The sequence below is a fragment of the Balaenoptera musculus genome, chromosome 17 (genome assembly GCF_009873245.2).
Source record: "Balaenoptera musculus isolate JJ_BM4_2016_0621 chromosome 17, mBalMus1.pri.v3, whole genome shotgun sequence".
In the NCBI taxonomy this organism is placed as follows: domain Eukaryota; kingdom Metazoa; phylum Chordata; class Mammalia; order Artiodactyla; family Balaenopteridae; genus Balaenoptera; species Balaenoptera musculus.
In genome coordinates, this window is record NC_045801.1 from 20,068,152 (window position 1) to 20,094,849 (window position 26,698).

General features: G+C 38.1%; 1 protein-coding gene across 1 annotated transcript in view; it reads right to left on the reverse strand.

Annotated features, from left to right (window-relative positions):
• Positions 1–26,698, reverse strand: part of COLEC10 (collectin subfamily member 10) — a 436,494-nt gene that overhangs the window by 195,630 nt on the left and 214,166 nt on the right. The gene's annotated exons all lie outside the window — the stretch shown is intronic.

A 26,698-nucleotide genomic window follows, 5' to 3' on the forward strand; every position in this document is an offset into this window, starting at 1 on the left:
TATCTCTGAGTCTGGACTCAAAGGAGTCTAGATAAGTTCAATGACACTCTTTTGATGTGCAGGGAGGATGTCTTCTGTCACCAGTAGGGATGCAAGGAAGCCCCTGGAAGGGACCCCAGAAGAAGAATGCATAATACGCCCAGAAGAAGACGTATTATGTCTGAGTCTTTGTATTAAAATAGCAGTTGTACTTCCCCTAATCTTAATCCCCTTCTGTTATCCCCGAGACATCAGCCATGTCACAGAAACCTTATCAACTGGTCTCAGCTGTGCTGTGGTGAAATAAAAATGAAGCTTGTCCAGGCAGGGATTATAATGATACAGAGAGAAGCAGCGAGAATAATGGTTAACATGTATTGAGAATTTTCTATGTGCCAAGAATGAAGTGTTAGGAGCTTGAGTGGATTACCTTATTTTCTCAACAATCTTGAGATTACAGAACTCTAGTTATTCTCATTTTACAGGTAAGACATCTAAGGTTTAGTGTGGTCAAATAACTTGCCCCAATTACACATCTGAGATGTGGGCTTCTGTCTCCAGAGACACTGTCTTTGCTGCTACGCTGGATACCTCCCAGCTGAGGCTCCCAAGGGGAGCGGAGGCTTCAGTCCAAGGGCGCAATGGCCACATCCAGCACGGAGTGGACGTGAAGGAGACTGGCGGCGGCCTGGGGAGCTCTCTGAGATGCAGCAGCCATTGGGGTCCATTGCTGAGCGATGGAAGTGCGGGCAACGACCCACATAAACATTGGGGATGAGTGGGGAGGAGGCCTGGGCCTTCTCTGAGAGCCAGTAGAAAGGTCAGGGGGCCTTAAGATGAAGACCAAGCACCTGTTCATAGTAATGAGTGACATCAAGGCAGCAAACTTCAGCCTGACCTATGTGGCTGTCTTTTATGCCTACAAGATGGTGAGGCCCGAGGGACATCCAGACCGTCATAATATGACAATGAGTATGTGAAAGTGAGCAGAGTAAAAGAAGAAAATATCAAGAAATTATGAACTGGCCCATAAGCAAATTTCAAACTTGAAAATTCCCGAGAAAAAGGCTCACTTCTACATAGATCTAAACAAATTACACGCCGATAGCATGCTGCTTCTAGAGCCCTCTGACTTTATCTGGTGTTCTATTATCAACTCTACTGTTACTAATGGATTTTCTTGTGGAACTCAACACTTGGAGGTGCGAGGAAGAAACTGGCAACCGCATCAGAAATTCCCTTAAAGGCAAGTAACATCAATGTCTACCCAAGGGGCCTTATAGACATGCCACTGCTTTCCAAACCAGTCCCAAAGGAGACGTATGGGGTCTCCTTTAGCCAAGGAGTCTTACTCTCTCATGGTGAAGCCTCTCCATTTCCACAGTCCCTGTAGAAACTTCTACTGTTCATAGATGGCTCCACCGTTAGACTGTCTACAAATAAGGCAACTGAATATTAAGATCCCTGCCACTCAAAATGTGGAAATCCAAACCATCAACAACAGCAGCATATGGACGCTTATTAGAAATTCAGAATCTTACACCCCACCCAAGACATGATGAATCAGAATCTCTATTTTAACAAGATCCTCAGGTGATTTGTGTGCATGTTAAAATTAGGAAGCATGGCTTAAAATTGCCGAGACCTTTAAATATCAGACACCATGTAGGATATAGTGTCCATGTTACAATATTAACTCAAGTATGAGTTTGTGCCTCTCAATCAATTAATGAATCCATTAACTATTGCCCTCTTCACGCGTCCCTGACTCTGTTAAGCACTGCTGGTGAAACAAACAAACAAAAATCCCCAAAAGCAAAAACAAAAAAAAGTCAAGATATGACACCTGTTAGGCATCCTTACGATTCTGTTGGAGAAAGAAAACATGCATATGCTTAGGATGACCTTTCAGAAAAGTAAATCAGACCCTGTCACAGCCCTGCATACAATAACCAGGGTTCCCCATTGCCAACTAGATGAAGTCTAAACCCCAGCAGAGCGTAAGAGTTCTGTTAACAGCTTGGCACACACCTTCCTCCCCAGCCTCTTCCACGGCCACCATCTCTCCCCCAGTGCTCTGCTCCCATCACACTGAACTTGATGGTCCTTGAATGTGCAGAGCTGGTGCTCATCTCCTCATCCTACATTTGCAGAATGTCTCTGCCGCTCTCTGCCCTCCTCTCTTTTTATAACAACTGCATTTAATTCTTGAGACTTTCTCATCTTCTTTCTCAGGAAGCTTTTCTTTGGCTTCAAATTTGAGGGAATATGCTGTCTCTCTAGTATATTTCCATTACAAATTCTGTTTATGACTGTCTCGTAGGTACAAAGACACCCAGTAAATGTCTAGTTGGAAGAAATTAAAATGGCGTAGGAAACAGCTATAAATCAATGATGCAATCGATCGGCATCACAGCCTCCACCTCAGACACACCCTGTTCCACATTTAAATGCCCTAATCCTTTGCACTCAGGATTCTCCCAGGAATCATCTGACCTGCCTGCTAAGCCCTGTGGGTGCTGGAGGCCTATTTCTCTGCTTGGGAAGTCCTTCCAAACCTCCTTCACTTGGGAGACACCTACACATCCTTTATATTGGGTTGGCCAAAAAAGTTCGTTCTGGTTTTTCCGTCACATCTTACAGATGTTCCACTTCAAGTTGTTTCACTTCAATATTTCACTTCAAATGTGACATCCTTTTTCTTTTTTTTTTTAACATCTTTATTGGAGTATAATTGCTTTACAGTGTTGTGTTAGTTTCTGCTTTATAAAAAGTGAATCACCGATACATATACATATATCCCCATATCTCCTCCCACTTGCGTCTCCCTCCCTCCCACCCTATCCCACCCCTCTAGGTGGTCAAAAAGCACGGAGCTGATCTCCCTGTGCTATGTAGCTGCTTCCCACTAGCTATCTATTTTACATTTGGTAGTATATATATGTCCATGCCACTCTCTCACTTCGTCCCAGCTTACCCTTTCCCCTCCCTGTGTCCTCAAGTCCATTCTCTACTTCTGCGTCTTTATTCCTGTCCTGCCCTAGGTTCTTTGGAACCTTTTTTTTTTTTTTTTAGATTCCACATATATGTGTTAGCATACGGTATTTGTTTTTCTCTTTCTGACTTACTTCACTCTGTATGACAGACTCTAGGTCCATCCACCTCACTGCAAATAACTCAATTTCGTTTCTTTTTATGGCTGAGTAATATTCCATTGTATATATGTGCCACATCTTCTTTATCCATTCATCTGTCGATGGACACTTAGGTTGCTTCCATGTCCTGGCTATTGTAAATAGAGCTGCAATGAACATTGTGGTACATGACTCTTTTTGAATTATGGTTTTCTCAGGGTATATGCCCAGTAGTGGGATTTCTGGGTCGTATGGTAGTTCTATTTTTAGTTTTTTAAGGAACCTCCATACCGTTCTCCATAGTGGCTGTATCAATTTACATTCCCACCAACAGTGCAAGAGGGATCCCTTTTCTCCACACTCTCTCCAGCATTTATTGTTTGTAGATTTTTTGATGATGGCCATTCTGACTGGCGTGAGGTGATACCTCATTGTAGTTTTGATTTGCATTTCTCTAATGGTTAGTGATGTTGAGCATCCTTTCATGTGTTTGTTGGCAATCTGTATATCTTCTTTGGAGAAATGTCTGTTTAGGTCTTCTGCCCATTTTTGGATTGGGTTGTTTGTTTTTTTGATATTGTGCTGCATGAGCTGCTTGTATATTTTGGAGTTTAATCCTTTGTCAGTTGCTTCGTTTGCAAATATTTTCTCCCATTCTGAGAGTTGTCTTTTCGTCTTGTTTATGGTTTCCTTTGCTGTACAAAAGTTTTTAAGTTTCACTAGGTCCCATTTGCTTATGTTTGTTTTTATTTCCATTTCTCTAGAAGGTGGGTCAAAAAGGATCTTGCTGTGATTTATGTCATAGAGTGTTCTGCCATCCTTTTTCAAATTCTTTCCCAACTAGGTTATTACAGAATACTGACTAGAGTTCCCTGTGCTATACAGCAGGTCTTAATGGTTATCCATTTTAAACATAGCAGTGTGTACATGTCAATCCCAAACTGCCTAACTATCCCTCCCCCCCACCCCAAACCTTCCCCCCTGGTAACCATAACTAAGTCTGTGAGTCTGTTTCTGTTTTGTAATTTGAAAAAGAATAGATACATGTATACCTATAACTGAATCACTTTGTTGTACACCCGAAACTAACACAACATTGTTAATCAACTATGCTCCAATATAAAATAAAAAGGAAAAAACCCAAAAAAACAAATGTGACATCCTCTAGGAAGCCTCCCCCACTTCCCAAGACTGAGTTGGACTTTCCCATCTCTGTGTTCCTATGTCACTTTGTGCCTATCTCTATCTAAGATCTTATCTGGTTGATTGTGTATCTTTGCCTGTCTCTCCCACCTGACAATCAGCTTTTCTAGGACTGACACTTGTCTTCTAAGGCAGGAACAGAACTGGCTGTGTTTTATTCATGTCTGTATTCTCAGTGTTCTGCAAATATCTGGCACAAAATAGACCAGTGCTTCCCAACCCCCTGCTAACTAATCATCAGAACCAACCATATGTCACTCAGAAATCCATATGCCTATGTTTCATCCCCCAATTCCTGCTTCCATAAGTCTAGGATAGGGTCCAAGCATCTATATTTTTCAAATGCTCCCCAGATAATTCTGACGTGCAACCAAGACTTAGAAACACTGCAGTAAGCCCTTTGTAAAGTTTGTTAGTGAAGGAATTTTTCATCCTCTACCCCTGGGAATGACCCATTGCTTTTCTAGATAACCCTGAGGTATCTCCTTGACATATTCTGCTTGGTTGGACTGCCTTGGTCCTTTCTGGCTAAATATATCTTATACCTACCCCACATCCTGGCATCACTACAGTGATAGGAAGCACAGTGTATACAATGATAGGGCTCAATTGTGTGTGGCCACCTCTGTAAATAATAGGAGGCAGAGAAGAATGTTCCCAAGACATCATGCCCATACCTCTGCAACATTAACCCTTTGCTTTCCTGGAGTGAGCATATCTGTGCTCCAACTAGACTGTGCCCCAGCTAGACTCCTTGAAGGCAGGGCTATTCTCTTTGGTGCTGTAATCTCAAATCCTCTCCCAGTGCCTGCCACATAATAAGTGCTCAATAAATGTTTGATGACTCACTGACTCCATTCAGACTAATTGTCTAAATGAATAAATGAGTGAAAGAGAAGATCTGGATAGATGGAAAGGAGGAAGAACATCCCTGCAGGGGTGGGAATTAGGAATCAATTTGTTCACAGGTCTAGAAAAGAGAATGAGCTTGATGCATGCACAAGACAACAAGATAACAGTTTGTGAAGATAGCTGCACCTTTTTGGTGAAAGGCAGAGCCCTCTGTGGTTCCTTGCCATGGTTCCTTGCCAGGGGATTTTTAACAATGGACTGCTGTACAGTACAGGAGGAAGCTCTCTTGGGAGTCCAGGTAGAGTTATTTCTAATTCTGCCTTAGAATTACTCTACTCTTACTCTTTCTTTATTCCTACTCAACAAAGGGGATAAAGAAAATGAAAGGGAATATTTATTAAGTATTTATTTTGTGTCTGGTGCTTTGCATATGCTCTCTCCCTGAATCAGCTTCTTGAGCCATTCCTGCAGCTTTTCCAGTGCTGGAAATTAAAGTTAAGAGAATTTAAATGACTTTTTCAACTTGTACTTTTCCCTGCATGTTTTGCTGCTTCCATTCACTTAAGCTATCTGAGCCTTGGTTTCTACACTTGAAAATGAATGGACTGTGCTAGATTATGTCCTAGGCCTTTTTAGTTCTAAAATCAATGTGTTTAACTTGACAGTGGAGATTCTCAATCTTAAGGCAACTTCCTTTGAAGCCTGTCTAATACAGTACTATGCACCATTCAGTAATAGCTCACTGAATGAAAGAACAGAGTTTAATCACCTAGGTGTATCTGGGAGATAAAGACAGTATAACATGTTGTTCTAGTTAAAAAGGTTTGCTCTCAGTTCCTGAACAAACCTTGCATATTCCTGTTTCTTCACTATTGCCTGTGTTTTGCTCTCCACTTATCAAAATTCTACTCTGTCTTCAAAGTCCAGCTCATCCATGCAGGTCTCTCTGGCTGCCAATGAACCAATCAATATGGTAAAGAGGATGAGATTATTCCAGTTGATTTAGGGATGGAGTCAGTCCCACCTAAACCTTGGGCTGCTGCATAATGAAGGAAGAATAGAATGGAGGACAGGAGGCAACCTCAGTGTCCAATATATTTCTTCATGGGAATTTAAAGAAAAAATGCTCCCAAATTGCTCTTCCCTAGAAACTCTGGGCTTCAAAGACCCTATTATTGCCTCAGAAATAAAATAACTGTATCTAATTTAAAAATTGACATCACCTTTAGTTTTTACGATTCTTCATAGACTTTTCATAACCAACCTCTGCTCTGCTGTCACATAACATTAAATCTGCATGCACCCAGCTCCCTCACGTGGAAGAAGTCCCTCAGCCTTCTATAGTGGTAGAAGATTACTGAAGACGACTGACCTTATTCATTACATCTCTGCCTAAGGACATCCTGAAGAGGTCCAGACCACTATGCATGCAAGCAGAACCACCTACCTATGGAAACAATTTATTCTTTTTAGTGCATCTTTGTTCAGTCTTGATAAAACAAGATGGAATTAGCATTAGAGAGACACAACTACAAGAGTAAAGTGCTCACTCCATATATACACACATATTATGATCTCTGATATTCAACACAGATGATTAAGGAATGTGTTAAACATTCTGGATCACTGTGATATAAGAATCATAGTGAAATTCTGCTCCTGGGACAATAATTTTTTGTCCTGTGAAGGTTATCATTTAACATTTGCTCACTTTTGTATCCCTGACACCTGGCACAACGAAAAAAAGAGTCATTCAGTAAATATTTGTTGACTGAATCCAACAATCAATGGATTCATCTCTATTTTTTTCTCTCTTTCTCCGCTAATATGACTCTGAAAATGTGTCACCATTATAATAAACACATTAATTTAATGCCGGAAAATGAGTCATAAAATGGAAGAAACTTCTGTCCTCTGTGCTTTGCTAATGTTTCTGTAGTTATATTTGCAATTCATTTGTTTTTACATGCCTCTCTCCTCCACTGGACCTGTGTTTTTAAGGGAGGTGACTGTCTTACTCATCTCTGTATCATCAACATTCATTATAGTGTCCAGCACATAATATGTTTAGTAGATATTTATTAAACGAGTGCGTAAATATATTTCTGAAATGATAGCTGTGCCTACCTTGACTTCCTGCTCATCCCTATCCTAGTTATTTTTTTATAATTTTTAGATCTTTCTCTGTTGTATTTAGACAGGCAGCATGTGAGAAATGTAAAAGTAAATCCCTCTCTACAAAAAGTAGAGACTCCTGATATAATCTTTTTAAAATCGTTTTTTTAAATCACAAAATTGTAATGCTTGAAAGAATCTCATCGATCTCTCAAATGCAAATAATATATTAAGAATCCTACTTAGCAATAATATGAGATTGGTATGATATTTTTTAAAAGGAATATGTATGATATACTAAAGAATGAAGACTTTGAAAAAATATGTGACCAATCATTATGCAGGAGAAATTAAAGAGCAAGGAATCAGCATATAGAAAATCTTTCATAGAAACAGTGGTAGGGATTGTGGGGGAATATGAGCTCTCATGCTCTGCTGATAGGAGTGCAGACTGGTGATGCCATTCTGAGGAGCCACCTGGCATTACTGGCTGCATATGAATATATCATATAACCCAAGATCCTGAGTGAATAATCCAAAATTCTCACACAATCTCCATAAGTAAGAGAGTTTGCAGGTAATCAGAGGCAACCTGAGTGTCCATCAACTAGAGCATGAATAGGCAAAATATGATTCATGAACCCCAGGAAATTTAGTATGGCAATATAAGTTACAGATCAGATTTTCATACTGCAATATGATGAGCCTTGGAAAAATAGTACTTGATGAGATACATGATACAAAACCATTTATGTTTTCTTCATTTCTTTTTCATTTATTTCTGATCTGATGTTTATGATTTCTTTCCTTCTGCTAACTTTGGGGTTTTTTTGTTCTTTCTCTAATTGCTTTAGGTGTAAGGTTAGGTTGTTTATTTGAGATGTTTCATGTTTCTTGAGGTAGGATTGTATTGGTATAAACTTCCCTCTTAGAACTGCTTTTGCTGCATCCCACTGGTATTGGGTCATCCAGTTTTCACTGTCATTTGTTTCTAGGTATTTTTTCATTTCCTCTTTGGTTTCTTCAGTGATCTCTTGGTTTGTTTCTAGGTATTTTTTCATTTCCTCTTTGATTTCTTCAGTGATCTCTTGGTTATGTAGCAGTGTTTTATTTAGCCTCCATGTGTTTGTATTTTTTACAGTTTTTTTTCCTGTAATTGATATCTAGTCTCATAGCGTTGTGGTCAGAAAAGATACTTGATACGATTTCAATTTTCTTAAAATTACCAAAGCTTGATTGTGACCCAAGTTATGATCTATCCTGGAGAATGTTCCATGAGCACTTGAGAAGAAAGTGTATTCTGTTGCTTTTGGATGGAATGTCCTATAAATATCAATTAAGTCTATCTGGTCTAACATGTCTTTTAAAGCTTGTGTTTCCTTACTTGTTTTCATTTTGGATGATCTGTCCATTGGTGAAAGTGGGGTGTTGAAGGAAACAATAGCAAAGATCATTAAAACTAAAAGCTGGTTCTTTGAGAAGATAAACAAAATTGATAAACCATTAGCCAGACTCATCAAGAAAAAAAGGGAGAAGACTCAAATCAACAGAATTAGAAATGAAAAAGTAGTAACAACTAACACTGCATAAATACAAAGGGTCATGAGAGATTTCTACAAGCAACTATATGCCAATAAAATGGAAAACCTGGAAGAAATGGACAAATTCTCAGAAAAGTACAACCTTCCAAGACTGAACCAGGAAGAAATAGAAAATATAAACAGACCAATAACAAGCAGTGAAATTGAGACTGTGATTAAAAATCTTCCAACAAACAAAAGTCCAGGACCAGATGGCTTTACAGGCGAATTCTACCAAACATTTAGAGAAGAGCTAACACCTATCCTTCTCAAACTCTTCTAAAATATAGCAGAGGGTGGAATACTCCCAAACTCATTCTATGAGGCCACCATTACCCTGATACCAAAACCAGACAAAGATGTCATAAAAAAAAAAACTACAGGCCAATATCACTGATGAACACAGATGCAAAAATCCTCAACAAAATACTAGCAAAAAGAATCCAACAGCACATTAAAAGGATCATACACCATGATCAAGTGGGGTTTATCGCAGGAATGCAAGGATTCCTCAATATATGCAAATCAATCAATGTGATACACCATATTAACAAATTGAACGAGAAAAACTATATGATCATCTCAATAGATGCAGAAAAAGCTTTTGACAAACTTCAACACCCATTTATAATAAAAACCCTCCAGAATGTAGGCATAGAGGGAACTTACCTCAACATAATAAAGGCCATATATAACAAACCCACAGCCAACATCATTCTCAATGGTGAAGAACTGAAACCACTTCCACTAAGTTCAGGAACAAGACAAGGTTGCCCATGCTCACCATTATTATTCAACATAGTTTTGGAAGTTTTAGCCACAGCAATCAGATGCTATCAGAAAAATACTAAAGCTAATCAATGAATTTGGCAAAGTAGCAGGATACAAAGTTAATGAACAGAAATCTCTTGCATTCTTATACACTAATGATGAAAAATCTGAAGGAGAAATTAAGGAAACATTCCCATTTACCATTGCAACAAAAAGAATAAAATACCTAGGAATAAACCTACCTAAGGAGATAAAAGACCTGTATGCAGAAAACTATAAGACACTGATGAAAGAAATTAAAGATGATACAAACAGATGGAGAGATATACCATGTTCTTGGATTGGAAGAATCAACATTGTGAAAATAACTATACTATCCAAAACAATCTACAAATTCAATGCAATCCCTATCAAACTACCAATGGCATTTTTCACAGAACTAGAACAAAAATTTTCACAATTTATATGGAAACACAAAAGACCCTGAATAGCCAAACCAATCTTGAGAAAGAAAAACGGAGCTGGAGGAATCAGGCGCCCCGACTTCAGACTCTACTACAAAGCTACAGTAATCAAGACAGTATGGCACTGGCACAAAAACAGAAATATAGATCAATGGAACAGGACAGAAAGCCCAGAGGTAGAGAATGAACTTAAGGACATGGGGAGGGAGAAGGGTAAGCTGGGACAAAGTGAGAGAGTGGCATGGACATATATACACTACCAAATGTAAAACAGATAGCTAGTGGGAAACAACCGCATAGCACAGGGAGATCAGCTCGGTGCTTTGTGTTCACCTAGAGGGGTGGGATATGGAGGGAGGGAGGGAGACACAAGAGGGAGGTGATATGGGGGTATATGTATACGTATAGCTGATTCACTTTGTTATACAGCAGAAACTAACACACCATTGTAAAGCAATTATACTCCAACAAACATGTTAAAAAAAAACCCTACTAATTTAATTATGCTACACACAATTTATCTAAAGAACCACATATTGTTAAATTTACAAAGTATTTTTTTCACAGCTGAACTAAAAGATCGGTTCTATATTTTAAAATAAATAAATAAATAAATAAATGAAGTATTGTCTGTGGGTTATCATACACAAAGCAAGAATACTAATCAGACTTTCCTATCCTGGAAGAGTTAATATAAGTGAAAGATCATGGTAAACTTTAAAGTAATATATAAATATAAAGAGTTTTTGTTTTTTTTATAACTCTGAGACACCTGCAAGAAATTTACTCAGGGTTTTAAATTTATATATTGATCAATTTGTTTTTCTAAATTGGATTGTCCTTTTGAAAAACTTTCAATTGATTTTTTTTCTTCCCTTTTTAGGGATTACAGTTATGATATATACAGTCAGCACTCTGTATCTGTGGGTTCTGCAGCCACAGATTCAATGGACAGCGTAGCAAAAAAAAATATGTATATAAATTCCAGAAAGTTCCAAAAAACAAAACTTGAATTTGTCACACGCTGGCAACTATTTACATTGTATTAGGTATTATAAGTAATCTAGAGATGATTTAAAGTATATGGGAGGATGTGTGTAGGTTATACACAAATACTACACCATTTTATATAAGAGATTTGACTATCCGTGAATTTTGGTATCTGTTGGGGTACTGAAGCCAATCCCCCATGGATACTGAGAAATGACTGTATATGATGACTAAGAGTGATGATCAGATTATATATATATATATATATATATATGTATATATGTGTGTATATATATATGTATATATGTGTGTGTGTTTGTGTATATATATATATATATATAAAATCTTTGTGCCTCTCCAGATAGATCTGGATCTATCTGGAGAAACACAATGATCTGTTCATTGCTTCTGTTTTCCAATTTCATTAGTCTTCAGAACTCAAATTCATGACTCTAGCTGTCTTTGAGAACAAGGGAACTTTTCCACTTTAACACAGTCAGTAAATCAGGAGGAAGAACTCTTTTTAGGTGGAAGATGATAAGCTTCACTTCAGATACAGTAGCTATGATGTGCTGGTTTAACTCCCACATGAAAATCCCTAATGGGTTGTTAGATATTAGCAACTAGTGGAGTAGGAAGAAGTTAGCAAGAGTTATTTACTGGGTGTCATCTGAATGGAGATACTAGGGTTAAATGTGAAAATGGCCATTCCCCAGTGCAAGTTCAATATTAAAACAGCAACTTGAATGAGAAAGAAGTGTCAAGTGCTTACTGTATGCTGGTATCATGCTTTGTGGTTTTAATGCACTGTTTCATTTAATTTTTATAATAACTGTATGAATAGGTGCTGACTTTATCCCCATTTTTAACTGAGGTAACCAAGGCTTAATGAAATAAATTAATTTGTAAAAGCCCCCAGAGCTAGTGAGAATAGGAGCTGAAATTCAAACCCAGGTTTTCTAACTTGAAAGCCAAAGATTTTATTCACTGTATTAGACTGTATAGTGTGTAATTTATTCAGTAAGAATTAAAAACATATTCTCAGCAGGAAGTCTGTCCCCCAGCAATACATGAGGAACCCGTGACTCCTTGAAATGACTCCAGTTTTCCAGTTACAGGCAGACCTCGTTTTACTGCGCTTCCCTTTACTGAGCTTCACAGATATTGCATTTTTTACAAATTGAGGGTTTGTGGAAACCCTGCATTGAGCAAGTCTCTAGGTGTCATTTTTTTCCAACAGTATTTTCTCACTTTGTGTCTCTGTGTCACATTTCAGTAATTCTCAAAATATTTCAAACTTTATTATTATATTTGTTATAATGATCTGTGATCAGTGATCTTTGACTTTACTACTACAACTCTCCAAAGGCAGAGATGATGGGTAGCATATTTTAGCAATCAAGTGTTCTTTAATTAAGGTATATACATTGTTCTCTTAGACACAATGCAATTGCACACTTAATAAACTACAGTTAAACACAACTTTTATATGTACTGGGAAACCAAAAAATTCGTGTGACTTGCTTTATTGCGATATTCGCTTTATTGTGGTTGTCTGGAATGGACCCCACAGTATCGCCAAGGTATGCCTGTACTTGGCTCTCTCAGAGTAGAGTCCAATGTGACATCCAAAGGAAGATTTCATATTTCCTACTTATACACTCCTTTAGGAAAAGACTATCACTCTTTCTTTAAAGTGCCAGGGCAACTGCATGTGACGCAGGCTTTTGTGTCGAGTCACTTTTAGCTCTGTAAGTACTGGAATATGTATTATATGAGTTTTGTACCTCTCTGAAAAAAATATAACATGCATATTATAACTAAACTGAAATAGTTCCTCGCATGAAAGCAAAGAATGATGAATGAAACCTAGTGTGATTTGCCTATAATTGTGCTCCTCTGTGTCTGTCTTATGTCCTTTTCTCCATTTCATTCCAAACAGGTCTAGCACAGAACAAACAGCATGCTAAATCATACTAAATAATTCAATACAGCACTTGTGGGTGTTTGGGAGGCATGTATATTAAAGATGACAGTAATCTTTGTAGAGGAGAGAAAGATCAGAGAGCTTGTACATATTCAGGAAATGTGTTTAGACATCCATTTATATTCTTCGCTTTGTTTCTTTTAAAGATTTAGTTTCTTTCAAGCTTTTGTGAGTGTCATATAGGAGGAGTCAACATACGACCTTTCTTTTAGTTTCTGTTAGATATTCAGGGGACAGATACCATACCAAAGAGTTTAGCAGTAGGGGAGGTAGTGTGGTTAGACAGTGTCCCTGGGTTCAAAACATACACATCGGGAGGTGGCTAGAGGAGAGAGAGACTTGAGGAGGTGGGGCTGGAAATCCTCACAGGCCAGCAGCAATAGGCAAGACAGTCATCTGGTAGCCACCTTTGTACTTGGCTAGGATTTATGGTTAAGTCTCCAATTCTTGACAGGTAGGACTGCCAAGAATAAAGCAAGTTTCAATTACTAGGTAGGTTATCACGATGGAGACGAGACCCAGACAGAAGCAGAAAGGACAGTTTTCAAAACCAGGGCAGGAGAGCAGGCTAAATTCTCAGTATTTAGCTGGAGTGGTTTAAGTGTCTCCTGTCTTCTATCAGCATTGGTGCAAAAGATCAGTGAGACCACTTCTGTAGGTGGTGTTAGAGATTCAGTCACAAAGCACCATCTCTTCCTCTGGTTTGCATCTCATTGCCTCTTCAGTGAACAAACCATGATCATACTGACTTGGACTAGCAAGGTGATTGATTAATAATGGGCAACAGAGCAAATCTGTGAGAGCTGCTGAGTTAATAAATATACACAAATGAACAAATGTTTATCCAAGTCATAATTGGTCTTCATCAGTTAGGGTCCCAATAAGAAACAGATGGCACAGTCAAATGGGGTAACTGAAAAAAGTTTGATAGATTATCGACAAGGGTGTAGTCAGGGAAGGAAACCCAACCACAGGATGACGGAGCACTTGGATGCGGCTGGGACCAGTGGGGAGATGTTACCATCCTCCAACGGCTTGAAAGGATGGGAGCTGAAAACAGAAGCCAGCTACACCCACACAGCTTACAGTCGACATTAACATGATTTGGCTATTTCAGGCAACTCATGCCCAGGAAGATGAAGTTTCAAATAACTTTACTGCTTGTTTTAGGAACTTCCTGAAAGTCCATTCATCTTACTACCATACTACTTAGCTTATCCCCACTTGAGTAAATATCCCCTTCTCAGGATAACAGTTCAACTAAGCTTATCAAGCAGTTGTTTATTATTTAACTCACCTGAAAAACCTTGTCTTACTATATATCCACCAACCCCAAACTATCATATCATGAGTTTTGCCCCATGCTAACCAAGTCCGCACGTTGAAAATTCCACCTTAAACCAGACCTTTGAAACCTCATATATATCTGACTTTGTTCTCTCTTGCAAGTTGCTGCTAGGACTCTATCAGAGTGATATGTCTTCCTATGATAAGCAAAACACTCAGCTTTGCTTTATCAACAGATTATTTTGGTAATATTTGGGGCAGCCAGCATTTGACAGGGCCATTACTAGAAACTAGGACAAATGCGTCACTGTAAGAGATTGGCCACCCAACAGGAGCTGTGACCTCTACAGTGGAGAGATGTAGGTTTCATTGGCCAGGTTGGGGTAAACCCGGGAATAAATACCCAGTGTCACTGGGCTTTCACCTTCCAATCTCCTGCTAGTGTCTACCCCTTTTTCACATCCAGGTGGGAACCAGAGGGCACGGCAGCTCTGGACACAGCTCCTAGATTCAGAGGAGGGTAGCAAAGGGCAAAACACAGATCTGAAGAGAAAAAGGACACTATCCATCACACTGTGACCAGAAATAAAAATCAACACAAACCCCAACACGGTGTAAACTGCATCCTTAAATAATCAGATCTGCAAAAATTGACCTAGAAAAACTGGACTTTCTAGAAATACACTGAAGTAACGTTTTAAAAACTGGTTTTAAGTTCTAAAATAAGTTGAAAATCACGTATAGTGAAAGTTATCCTGGAAAATCCCTAAATTGCCCATCAATACAGAGTACAAAGAATCTTGGTACAGTGCAGTAATATGTATGTATAACTGGATACTATATGCAACGTGCAACTCCAAAGGACCATAATCAGCAAGTAAATAATTCAAATGTTTTGCAACACTTCCACAATTTTGTGAAAATTTCAAATTGCTCGCTCTAGCATTATCATTATTTTCTACATTAGATTTTAACAATTTTCCCAAATTTGGTCAGTGTTCCTCTAAAGTCTTCAAATAGCTCTTTAAAAAAAAAAAGAAAAACTTTACTTTGAAATAATTTCCAATTTAAGGAAAAATTTTTTGAAATTACAAAGAACAACTATATAGCCTTTACACAGATTTACTAATTTTGAATATTTTGCCACATTGGCTTTTTTATTCTCTGTGCTACACACACACACACAGCTTTTTGCTGAACCATCTGAGAGAAGATTGCATCCATCATGATTTTTTATCACTCAGTACTTCAGTGTGTATTTCCCAAGAACAAGGGTGGTTTTTTTTTGTTGTTTTGTTTTTTAAATTTATTTATTATTTTATTTTTATTATTTATTTTTTTGGCTGTGTTGGGTCTTCGTTTCTGTGTGAGGGCTTTCTCTAGTTGCGGCAAGCGGGGGCCACTCTTCATCGTGGTGCGCGGGCCTCTCACCATCGCGGCCTCTCTTGTTGCGGAGCACAGGCTCCAGGCGCGCAGGCTCAGCAATTGTGGCTCACGGGCCCAGTCGCTCCGCGGCATGTGGGATCCTCCCAGACCAGGGCTCGAACCCGTGTCCCCTGCAGGCGGACTCCCAACCACTGCGCCACCAGGGAAGCCCTTTTTTTTTTTTTTAAACATCTTTATTGGAGTATAATTGCTTTACAATGGTGCAAAGGTGTTTTTTTTTACATAACCACAGTCTAGTTATCAAATTCAGGAAATTTCTTATTGCTACACTGATTTTATAAAATGTACAGTGTGTTTACAGTTTCATCAGTTATCTCAATATCAGTCAAAGCAATTTTTTTTTCCAGTACAGAATCTAGCCCAGGACTGTGTATTGAACTTAGCTGTCGCATTTTCTTGGTCTTATTTAATTTGGGGTGGTTCCTTAGCCTTTCTTTTAGCCATTCCTGACCTTGATAGTTTTGAAGATTACAGGCCAGTTATTTTGCCGACTGTCCTTCAACTTGGTTTGCCTAGTATTTCCTCATAATATGATTCTGGGCATGTACTCTTTTGGCATGATTGCTAAATAAGTGATGTCATGTGCTTCTTAGGATATCATATGTGTAGGCACATCATGTCTGGTTGCCCTTTATTCCCAATGTTAATTTCCATCACTTGGTTAAGATATTGTTTTGTTTGTCCACTGCATAGTAAATTGTACTTTTTGTAAATTATAATCAGTAGGGAGATATTTTGAAATCATGTTGATAACCTGTTTCTCATCAGCATTCTCCTTGCCCACACCCCACGTTAATTCCTTAATTTCTTCTTGGAGGAATCACTTCTCAATTCTATCCTCATCATGTATAAAAACTTTTAATGTTTGGAAATCCCTTGCGGGTGGATTTGAGAAATCACTGAAACTCTTAGATATATTTTAATTTTTGGCTAAGCTGACTGAATTCATGTAAATTAAATGCAGGTCTGTTGAAACCCCATATAATAACTGTAAAAGAAAAGTCCTACGGGTAGAAGCTATAATCAGTTACATTTGATATGGACAAAATGACTGACCAATAAATCAGATGTTCAGTGTATGGTTTACAGAAAAATGATCTTGATGAATATAATTTCAGTAAAGTAAACATTAAAATGTTTTAACTGTGTTGAATAGAAAATTCAAAATAAATTAAACTGCAATAGTAAATTAAATTGGCCTAATGATATTTATACTCTGCAGAATGCTTGCTTGACAAAAATTTTTCAGTGCTGTTATAATTCTGAATAAAATGTCTGCATTCATAAAAATGGAACCCAGAGGCCCCTGGCATCAAAAAACCGGGGTTAAAATGGCAGTGAGACAGTAGAGCTGGGTGTTTTAGCACATGGATATTAGAGCCTGGAATCCAGGGTTTAAATTTCCCTCCTGCCTGTTACTAGATATGACCATAAGCAAGTTTTATAATCTTGGCCTTGATTGCTCTTTCTGTAAAATGAGAAAATAATAATATACAACATTATATAGTTGCGATGGATTGAAAGATTTAATATGTGTACGTTGTCATCCATTCTCCTCATGTATCCTGTCTTGTGTGCTTCCATGTAGGGAACCCCATGCCATGAGCCTGCTTGGCAGGATTTTATTCACGTGAAGGAAATCAAATATGAGTACTGACAGATTTTCTTCTCTTACTCGTTTAGAAGATGGTTCATATGCCTTCATTTTAGTGTGGTGTCAGCAACCCTTCATTTTATTTTTCTACCTTTGTGCTCCCAAAATCCACTTCTGAATTGGGATATTTTCTGCTCTAACCTAGCATAGTGAAACAAATGCAGCCTTGGCCATACCCTAACAGGCCATGAGGCTGAGCCTAACCCAGAGAAAGCCTTCCTGGTAGGAGAGAACTGAAAACTGAAATCCATTAATTATTTGCCAAGCTCCATCTTTTCTCATCTCAAGTAAAGTGGTATAGTTTAGGCACTGTGTAAATCCTTTCCATCAATGCCTTCAACTTATGTCATATATCCAAGCGGGGAGGAATTCCCAGAGCTAATCGAGAACAATGGGAATTTATGAATTTAAGAATTAAGGTAAAATGAAAAGGTGCTGCTAAAACGGAGTTGAGGGAGGAAAAAGAAAGGCCAGGGTTTTCTTTCTATTGTGATGTATTTTGTCAAAATTCCCCTCATTTTAATTTTTCCAACTATTGAAGCACTTGGTTTAGGGCAAAGAAATATAAATCGATAGAGAAAACTTAACTAGGAAATGCAGATCAATAGCGACTTCCTTATACAGGTAATTTTTGGTCTGAAATGTTTAGCAAGATGTTATTTGTTCTAAAAATGTGGCTTTAATAAGTGATAGCTTGTACTGACGCTATTTACATTTCAAAGCACTGTACAATAATATTTCATTTATCTCAGGGCACAACCAACTAGCACTTTTTCATGCATCCTATATCTATGATAAAGAGGCAAAAGAAAAGTAAACAAATCAAATCAGAATAGCAGTAAGAAAAAAGAAGACAGTTTCTAGTATGAGTTAATACATAACACATGGCTTACCCAAATGTCCTGTATTTTCTATTAATAAATCTCTAATGAGAATTGACAGATACAATGATCATTCAGAAGAACTTTAAGTGGCTTTTGAGTGAAAAAACTAAGGTTATTTTTGTATTTGGTTTTGTTTTGGTATTCGGATAATTTTCTGACAATAAAACAAATTTCTGAGCCAGGAAAATTCAATTTAATATCTGCTATAACGAATTAGAGAAAAAACACTGGAAATGGACCTTTATATTATGATCCTTAATATACCTCTTGCTAGCTGTTCAGCGTTGAGTACATCATTTATGGAGTGGTTGTTTTGCCTTTCCACATTCTCACTGGCTCAGATACTTTCCTGTGCTGACCATGTGTCAGTGGTTGTCCCCATGTTTTTATGACTCTTCTCCTCTGACAACAGTTGACTTGGACCCAACTGCACCAATTAAAGTCCTTCCCTAGGATTTGGCTTGGCCCAGAGAGAGCATCTCAGAGGTGGTTGAAGCTCTATGATGCATAACTTAACTATCAGTAGCCATGTTTTCCTGCTTCTGAAGACTGCCAGTCTACAGTGAGAGGGAATAAAGCCAACGTGCAGAAAGGAACAGTGGCAGAAACAATCCTGGTGAAGTTCATGTCTCTGGCTCCAGTTGTCCCAAAGGCCTCTCTGCTTCCCTGCACTTCCAGAGACTGGGCTGTTCAACCCTTACGTGGCTTTTGCCTTTTTAAGTTGGATTTTTATCTCGTTCAGTTGTGTTTGGAATATTAACCCCCAACTTTCATGAGCCACGTTCAAAGTCCTGGATGTAATTTTGTATTTGTAATGTCACGTTAATTTTTTAAAAGATGACTCTCCAAATTGTGTAAGTTTAATGCCCCCATAAATCTGGACTCACTTTTGATCCTAATTAACACAACTTAACTTCTCTAATTTTCAGTTAACTCATTTGTAAAAGATGGGAAATCAACCTTAAAAGTCACTAAAATTCTGTGCCTTTACTACTGTATAAAGTATAATTTCCTTTCATGTTTCATTCATTTTTACAACCATTGGGAAATGGCTCCTTTTGTTCAAACTTACATTGAGACTGTGAGGAAGTGTCACTGATAAGCAACAGGAAGAATTTTGAGGAAGAAGTGACCAAGAGTACTGGAAACTTGAGGGGATTTCAGGTAAAATCCTACCTTTCATTACCCCTCTGGAACAGACAAAGGGTCTCAATATTGAAGGGACAATTGCTGAAATGAAAATTCTAGGTAATATACGTTGGGGATTTTTTTTCATTAAAATATCGTACTTCCTCCCTGGTGATTAGATGATACTTGGAAGTTTTGTGGTCTAGTGTTAGATTCTTGCTATTTTGTATTTTATTCATTTTAACATATTAAAAATGTAACATCTTTCAGAGGTATTGAGTATACTGTAATTAGTTCACTAGGAGAAAAGTTTTATTCTCAAGAGATGAATATTTTTTATCATTGTTTTAGCTTCTTCCAGCTGTCAGACACTGAATTTTTGTCATTTGGTTCTGGTGACCTCTTACTTTTCTTACTGCATAATACACATATATTTTCTGGTTCTAAAGATTATTGTAGTTTTTTCATTGATATGATTATGGCTTTATTCACTTTTAAGGAAGAACTTAGAGTCACAAGATAGTAGTCAGCAAAAGGTTTTTTAAGTTTAAAGAATCAACAATAGTTGATATATGGGGTAATAAAATGTAGCTTTAATTGGATATGATTTCTTTATTATTCTCATTGTCATGTCCTGGATCCAAGTCACAAGGTGAGTACTCTATTCAGAATAAGGAGTTAACTACTGCCAATTTACATACGTATGAAATTAGCCAAGGTTAAGATTATCTGATAGAACTGATTACTAAGAATCCAAAGTAAGTGGAGGAAAACGTCTGCCTAACCCAAGATGCCATGATTTGGACTTTGAGGGGCTGGGATGGGACAAATGGAGAATGGCTGGTATTCAGAAATGAAAAAGATCCACCAGGACAGCACAGGCAATAATGGAGGCCCAACCATTAGTATATGTGACATTTTGGGGAGGACAAGGGAAAGCAGGCTGTGACCCAAATATCTGGCAGGGCCTGTAAGATACAGAACCTAATAGACAGTAGAGCAATATATCCATTTAATGGAGGGTCCAATAGATGGAAGGCCAATCAGTAGGGTCCTGACTTCCGGGAAGGGAGGAACAGAGAGGGTGGGGTCCTGGTGGTCTGAGCTAGCTCAGGATCCCACCACTAGAAGACTAAGGATGAGCAACCAGAAGCCACTCCACTTCTTCCAAGTGTCAGACCTGCAAATTTAATCATACTCTTTCCCAGTTTAAACATTTTAATGACTTCCATTGCCTAAATTCCTTAGCATGACCCCAAAAGCCTTTACTGAACTGAGTTATGCCTTCTTCACAAGCTTCACTGCCCATTCTCTATATTCCAATACACTGAGCTATTATAATTCCAAAAGAGTAACTCTACTGTGTGCATATACTTTCTGCATATGCTGTTAACTCTGACTGTAAGACTTTCACCTTGAAAAAACCTTTCTTGTCCTTCAAGTGTTAACTCAAGCAGCACTTCCTTTGCGAAGGCTTCTTTCCTCATTCTCCTAGCTGAGTTGATCTCTGCTTTCCTTGTACATTCTCACATTATAGTAGTGCTGTGTCATGCTGAAATTTTACTTTACATGGTTGTCTCTTGTACTAGAAATATCACGTCATTGTGGATAGATTCCATGTATTATTCATTAACCCTAATCCTTAATGTTGTGTCTGGCCTTTATTGGGCCCTCAGTACTTATTGAATGAATAAGAAGACAGTTTTTCAATTAATAATTCTGGGGCATCAGCTGAAGGTTTGAGACAAATAAAGCAAGATCTAGTTATAGAGTGGTTTTTGTTCTCTCCTTATATATCAAATCACAACTACTTACTGGCTCTTTTCTGACTTCTCAGAATTTTGAGAAAAAAAATCAGGTCATAGGTAAAAATACACATCAAAAGTGGTATACAAAGCAAAATCTTAAGTATTGAACACCAGCTACTAAGAATGGTGATATCACTTAATGTCAAACACTGAATATATTTGAAATGTTATCCATAAATATAAAAACATACAAAATATATACATAAATATACAGCTATTGTGTATGCCTTAAAAGTGTGTGACTAGTAACTTCAATAACATGGATAAGGTTATATGAACATATTGAACATCAAGAAAATAGTTTGCTAGTAAATTGTTTTATCCTCAGGACACAGCTGGAGGTCTTAAATAGAAAAGATTTAACTTTTGTTGAGCTTCACAGAGAACTTAGCAGTGACAGTAGCTTAGTGAAAGGCATCGTCCTTCTTTTGAGAAATGAAAGATGCTTTATCTAATTATGTTCCCCCGTTTTTCCCCACTCAAATAACTTCACCCTGTATTTCAGCCAGGGTTTGATCAGAGAAGCACAGCCTCTCTGAAATATATACTAATATCTCAGTTAGGGGTTTATTATGGTAGCTTGGCCCCTTGCACAGTTGTGGGACATGGTTAAACCATGAGGTGAGGCGATTTCTTCCAGGTCTGATGGTGGAGCAGAAATCCTCAGGGTGGGCAGTTAAAAAGGAAGATGGATGTGAAGTGAGGGAAGTGAGCACAGGTGGGAACCTGGGAAGCTGACTGGGGCCCATGAAGACAGGCTAAAATCTGTGACATTCTCCTGCATGATCAACATGGTGGTCTTTACATGAGCAACATTGATGGTGGGGTATCCTGCAGGGGAAGCTAGTGCCCTTCAACATGGAGCTAAATTTGCACCTAGCACAGGAGCCAGAGAAACCAAATGAGGATCTGGCAGGAGCTGCAGGAACTATAGGAGGGGATTTTACCCCAAGACGCTGAGTGAGCAACAAGCAACAATGTGTATAGACTGCAAGGAGCCTCATTGCCTACTTTGACCTTCTGAAGACAAAAAGAATGTGGCTGATACTTCATGATAACCAGGAACTATGCAGAGAAGGCAATTTTGAGACACTTAGTTCCACTTGAGCTAAACTGACATAACATAAATCCACCACTTTCTGAATGTTTGTGTAAAGTTCCATCTCTGTACCTCTTAGTTTTCTTAACCTAACTTGTTCTTACCTACATCCTTGTGATAAAATCGTCTCCCCAGATATCCTAACTCTCCTTGCCAAAACTGAGCTTTATTTGCTGTTCAATAGATAAATGAATTCAACTCACTGTATCAATTTTCCAGTGCAATGTTTAACTTTTATTTGTTTCATAATGGGTTCCCAGAACTAGTAATCACACTCAACCCACACTGTCTAGCAGAAACTTGTTTAAAATGAATTCTGATTTAATGTTTTTTCCATGTTACTTGGAAATGTAGTCCTTGCTTTTTTCCTCATTTCTCTTGCAGCTAAGTCTTTGTTTTACAAATGTGGGCAGATCTGTATTATACTGAAAACCTGAAATGGATTAGTGAGGTATCCTGGATATTGAAAAAATGAATTTACTGTTTAGAATGAAAGTAATTTTTCCTGGTCCAGCTTTGAAGAAGAACATGGAAAGTCATGCCATTAGCAATAATTTACTCATTTGTATCTTTTATACAGATTTAATAAGTCTTTGCTTTAAACTTGACTTTTGTATGGAGATTAAAAAGCGCTGTATTTGCAAATACAGTTTGAAAGCTTAAACTTGACTAATACACCACACTGCTGTTCCCCCCTTCTTTCTACTTCTACATGATAGAAGCTGAACACACACAGGAACTGGTGAATTAAGGGAGCAGAGGTCATGAAAAGTTGATGAGACGGGGTACCAAGGAGGATGTAGAGCCCAAGACCTAAAACCATCATGATGCAACATCTCTAGGCCAAGAGAGTACTGTAACTTCCTATAGAAGTTTAGAACTTCTTGCAAAACAGAGCACCAAAATTGATGGGCAGCTGTTGGCAGGAGGATGGGCCAATCCTCTGTAGTCCTGTCAGAAGCTCCTCTTGGAGGAGGAGAAAAGACAGAGGGAGCACCAAGAAACTCTGGAACAAGGGGAAAAGGAAGAATTCAGATGTAGCATCTGGGAAACTCTGGTGCTCAGAGGTGGTAAGTAAAGGGCAGGCCAGCGCTTGTAGACAGGAGAGGTAAGGAAGAGGCTGTGGGCAGCAGTGTTCCCAAAGGACCTCAGACTCGTCTACATATAATCATCTTACAACACTCACAAACCACTTCACCATCACCAAGGCAAAACCTGGACCCATCATATACAAGTAATCTTCAGGCTAATCTTTACACCTCTCATTCACCCTTGACAGTCATTTTGTCTAGATCTCGACTGCACAAAGACTCTTTGGTTGGCATCATGAAGAACACGAGAGATAGATGATATGGCTTGAGATGCTAGCAATTTCATTGAAATACTGTTAATAGAATTTATTTCCAAAATTGTACTGTGAATGCTGCCATTTATAAAATGAATGCAAGAATTTCTTCTGAGATTGCTCATTCCACAAATATTTATTGAGTACCTACTATGTGCAAACACTTAGGAGATACAAGGGAGAAAAATTCCTGACCTCTTGGACCTTGCATTGTAGTAACCTTGCCACCTTCAGTCTTTTCTCCCATTCCCCAAGATAGTGAATCCAAACCCATTTAGCCTTTACAGCTCTAAGTCTCCCCATCTTTGTCTCATATCCTTCACTCTTAGTAGGTAACTCTGTACATCACTTCACAAAGGAAACAGAAGACAGCAATGCATTTTCCCCTCCACCTCCCTGTAGAGTAGAATCCAGCCTCATTCCCTTTCTTCCTGACTCAGAAGACTGGACAATAATTTTGAAACTTCCCCCAGGGATTGGGAAGCCATGGAGCTATGAACATGCCTAAGTGTGCCATGGACATTTGTCCGTAACATTGAGGGTACCCAATATTTTGCTTAATCCAAGAATGTCTTCATTTGCTAACGTACTCCAAAGCTTTAGCATGCCCTCAAAGCATCTACTGCCTTTGACTAACTCATCTGATAACCTTAAAGAAGACTGTACCCACTCTTATTCAGCATAGACAATCGCTTCTTACAACAAATCTTTTATCAGTTGTTAGTTAGTAAGTAATATAACAGAAGAGTGATGGGATTATAACTAGTGGTGTCATTAAGAAAGGGAGTGTCCACAGAAACTTCCCTTTTAGTTCCCAAGTCACAGAGATGCCAAGATTTAAGAGCTCAGCACTAGACCCTTAGTGTATACTAGCTAACCCGACACAGAGTGATGTAGTCAAAAGACGATGGGCTTTGGTACAGAAAAGTCCTTTGTTTAGATCCTAGCTCTATTACTTAGTAGCTACGTGACTTTTGTAAAAGCTACTTAATATCTGAAAAAAACAAGTTTTATCACTTGTAAAATGAAGATAAAATACAATTCCATCATGGTTATTGTAAAGAGTAGATGAGATAACACACCTAACATATCCAGCACCTTACTTGGGTTTAATGGCAACTGATTCAACATTAAAGGCAAATTTTCTCTAGAATTCCTGTCCCTGCTCCCTCCCTGCCTCATATGTTTGGGTCATAACTCTGTAATTGAGAGGCAGCTGATGGCTGGAGGTTCCCAGAGGAGTTGAGCAAACACACATGTTCCTGAACAGTTAATCCACTTAGACACAGCATTTGAGTAATTTTGGGTTGTTGTGTTGAGAGGCGGATCTTGCCTATTTGACACAAGTTTGAGTAATAGAAACCCAATGAGCCTTTTCTCAACAGAAGGCTCTTGCTACCTCCAAACAAAATGTGTTTGTGAAGAGTCAATTATTTTTATGCTGTCTTGACCAAAATTTGAGATGATCAGTTAGTAACAGGAATTAAAAGTAGAATATTGAGAGGATCATTCCATTTTCTACCCATGGAAATCCTGCTACTTTGTTAGTAAGACGGAGGCTGGAGCAGAAACATGGATCAAGAAGCTTGTGCCTTCAGATTAATTTAGATATATTCACACGCTTTTGATTAATGTGGGAGTTCTTGTCCTTCTAGATGGACTTGTTGATTCATTTGGTGGAATCTTAACTTCCTTAGTGAAGTGAAATAAGGATCATTTGCAAGGGATACAGCAGAGACTGGAGCACCACATTTGTTTTAATCCCTGGTGATATGCTGTGCTACAGATGAAAAATGCCCCATCTTTAGTCTCTAGAATTGGCTTGAAATTTACCAGTTTAATGCTGAATTAATATGGGAGTAGGATGAAAGTGAGAAATGGAAAATATTCTCAGAGGAAGCTGAAAAATAAAACAAAAGAAAATTTTGTTTTGATATATGTTATTAGCTACCATTAATGAATCTATTCAGTTGATGAGGTCCCACTGTTTATCTGCATTACTGTAGGGATAGAATTTGGGGGAGGGGCTTCTTTATCCCCCCTTACTTCAGAGTTTACCGTTTCTACCAACAATTCATATTCATTTGGTCTTAGAGAAACATTGGTATTAAATGATAATGGCAATGATAATCCTTAGGCCCATCTCTTTCTTTTCCTAGGACTTATCTATTCAGTACAAGATGAGAATAAGGAGTGAGGTAAATATACTCATATATTAATTCAAATTTACAAACTTTTCTTTTCAAGTATTTATTATCCATCACGCATTGAGTTAAGTACTGGATATGAAAAGCCAAATGTCATAATTTCTGTTTCTGTAATGAGTTTAATAGGAGAAAAAGTCAATTTATCATAGAAATCAGTGCACTTAGAGCTATGTCTTAGGTCAGATTTCCTAAAAGCACAGTCTGAGACGGGGGTCTTTGTGCAAGTGATTTACTGATGAAGTGTTTCTAGGAGAAACCTGGAAGGAAGTGAGGGAAGCAGATTAGGAGACGGGAAGAAGCTAAGCAGAGATGTGGGTACTTAGCTGCTTGGCTTAGAGATTGTGAAACTGGCAGATCATTTATTTAATTGTGTTCATTATTTATTACTGGAGATTTTCATATTCCATATCCTTTTTAATGGTGTTGCAAAGATTTCTGCACAATTTTCTTTTTTTAATTTATTTTTTATTGAAGCATACAGTAGTTGAATTACAATGTTGTATTAAGTACTGCTGTAGAGCGAAGTGACTCAGATATATATATATATATATATATATATATACATATATATATATATCTCCTTTTTCATATTCTTTTCTATTATGGTTTATCACAGAATATTGAATATACTTCCCTGTGCTATATAGTAGGACTTTGTTGTTTGTCCATTCTATATATACCAGTTTGCATCTGCTAATCCCAAACTCCCAATCCAACCCTCTTCCACCCCCTTCCATGCTTGGCAACCAGCAGTCTATTCTCTAT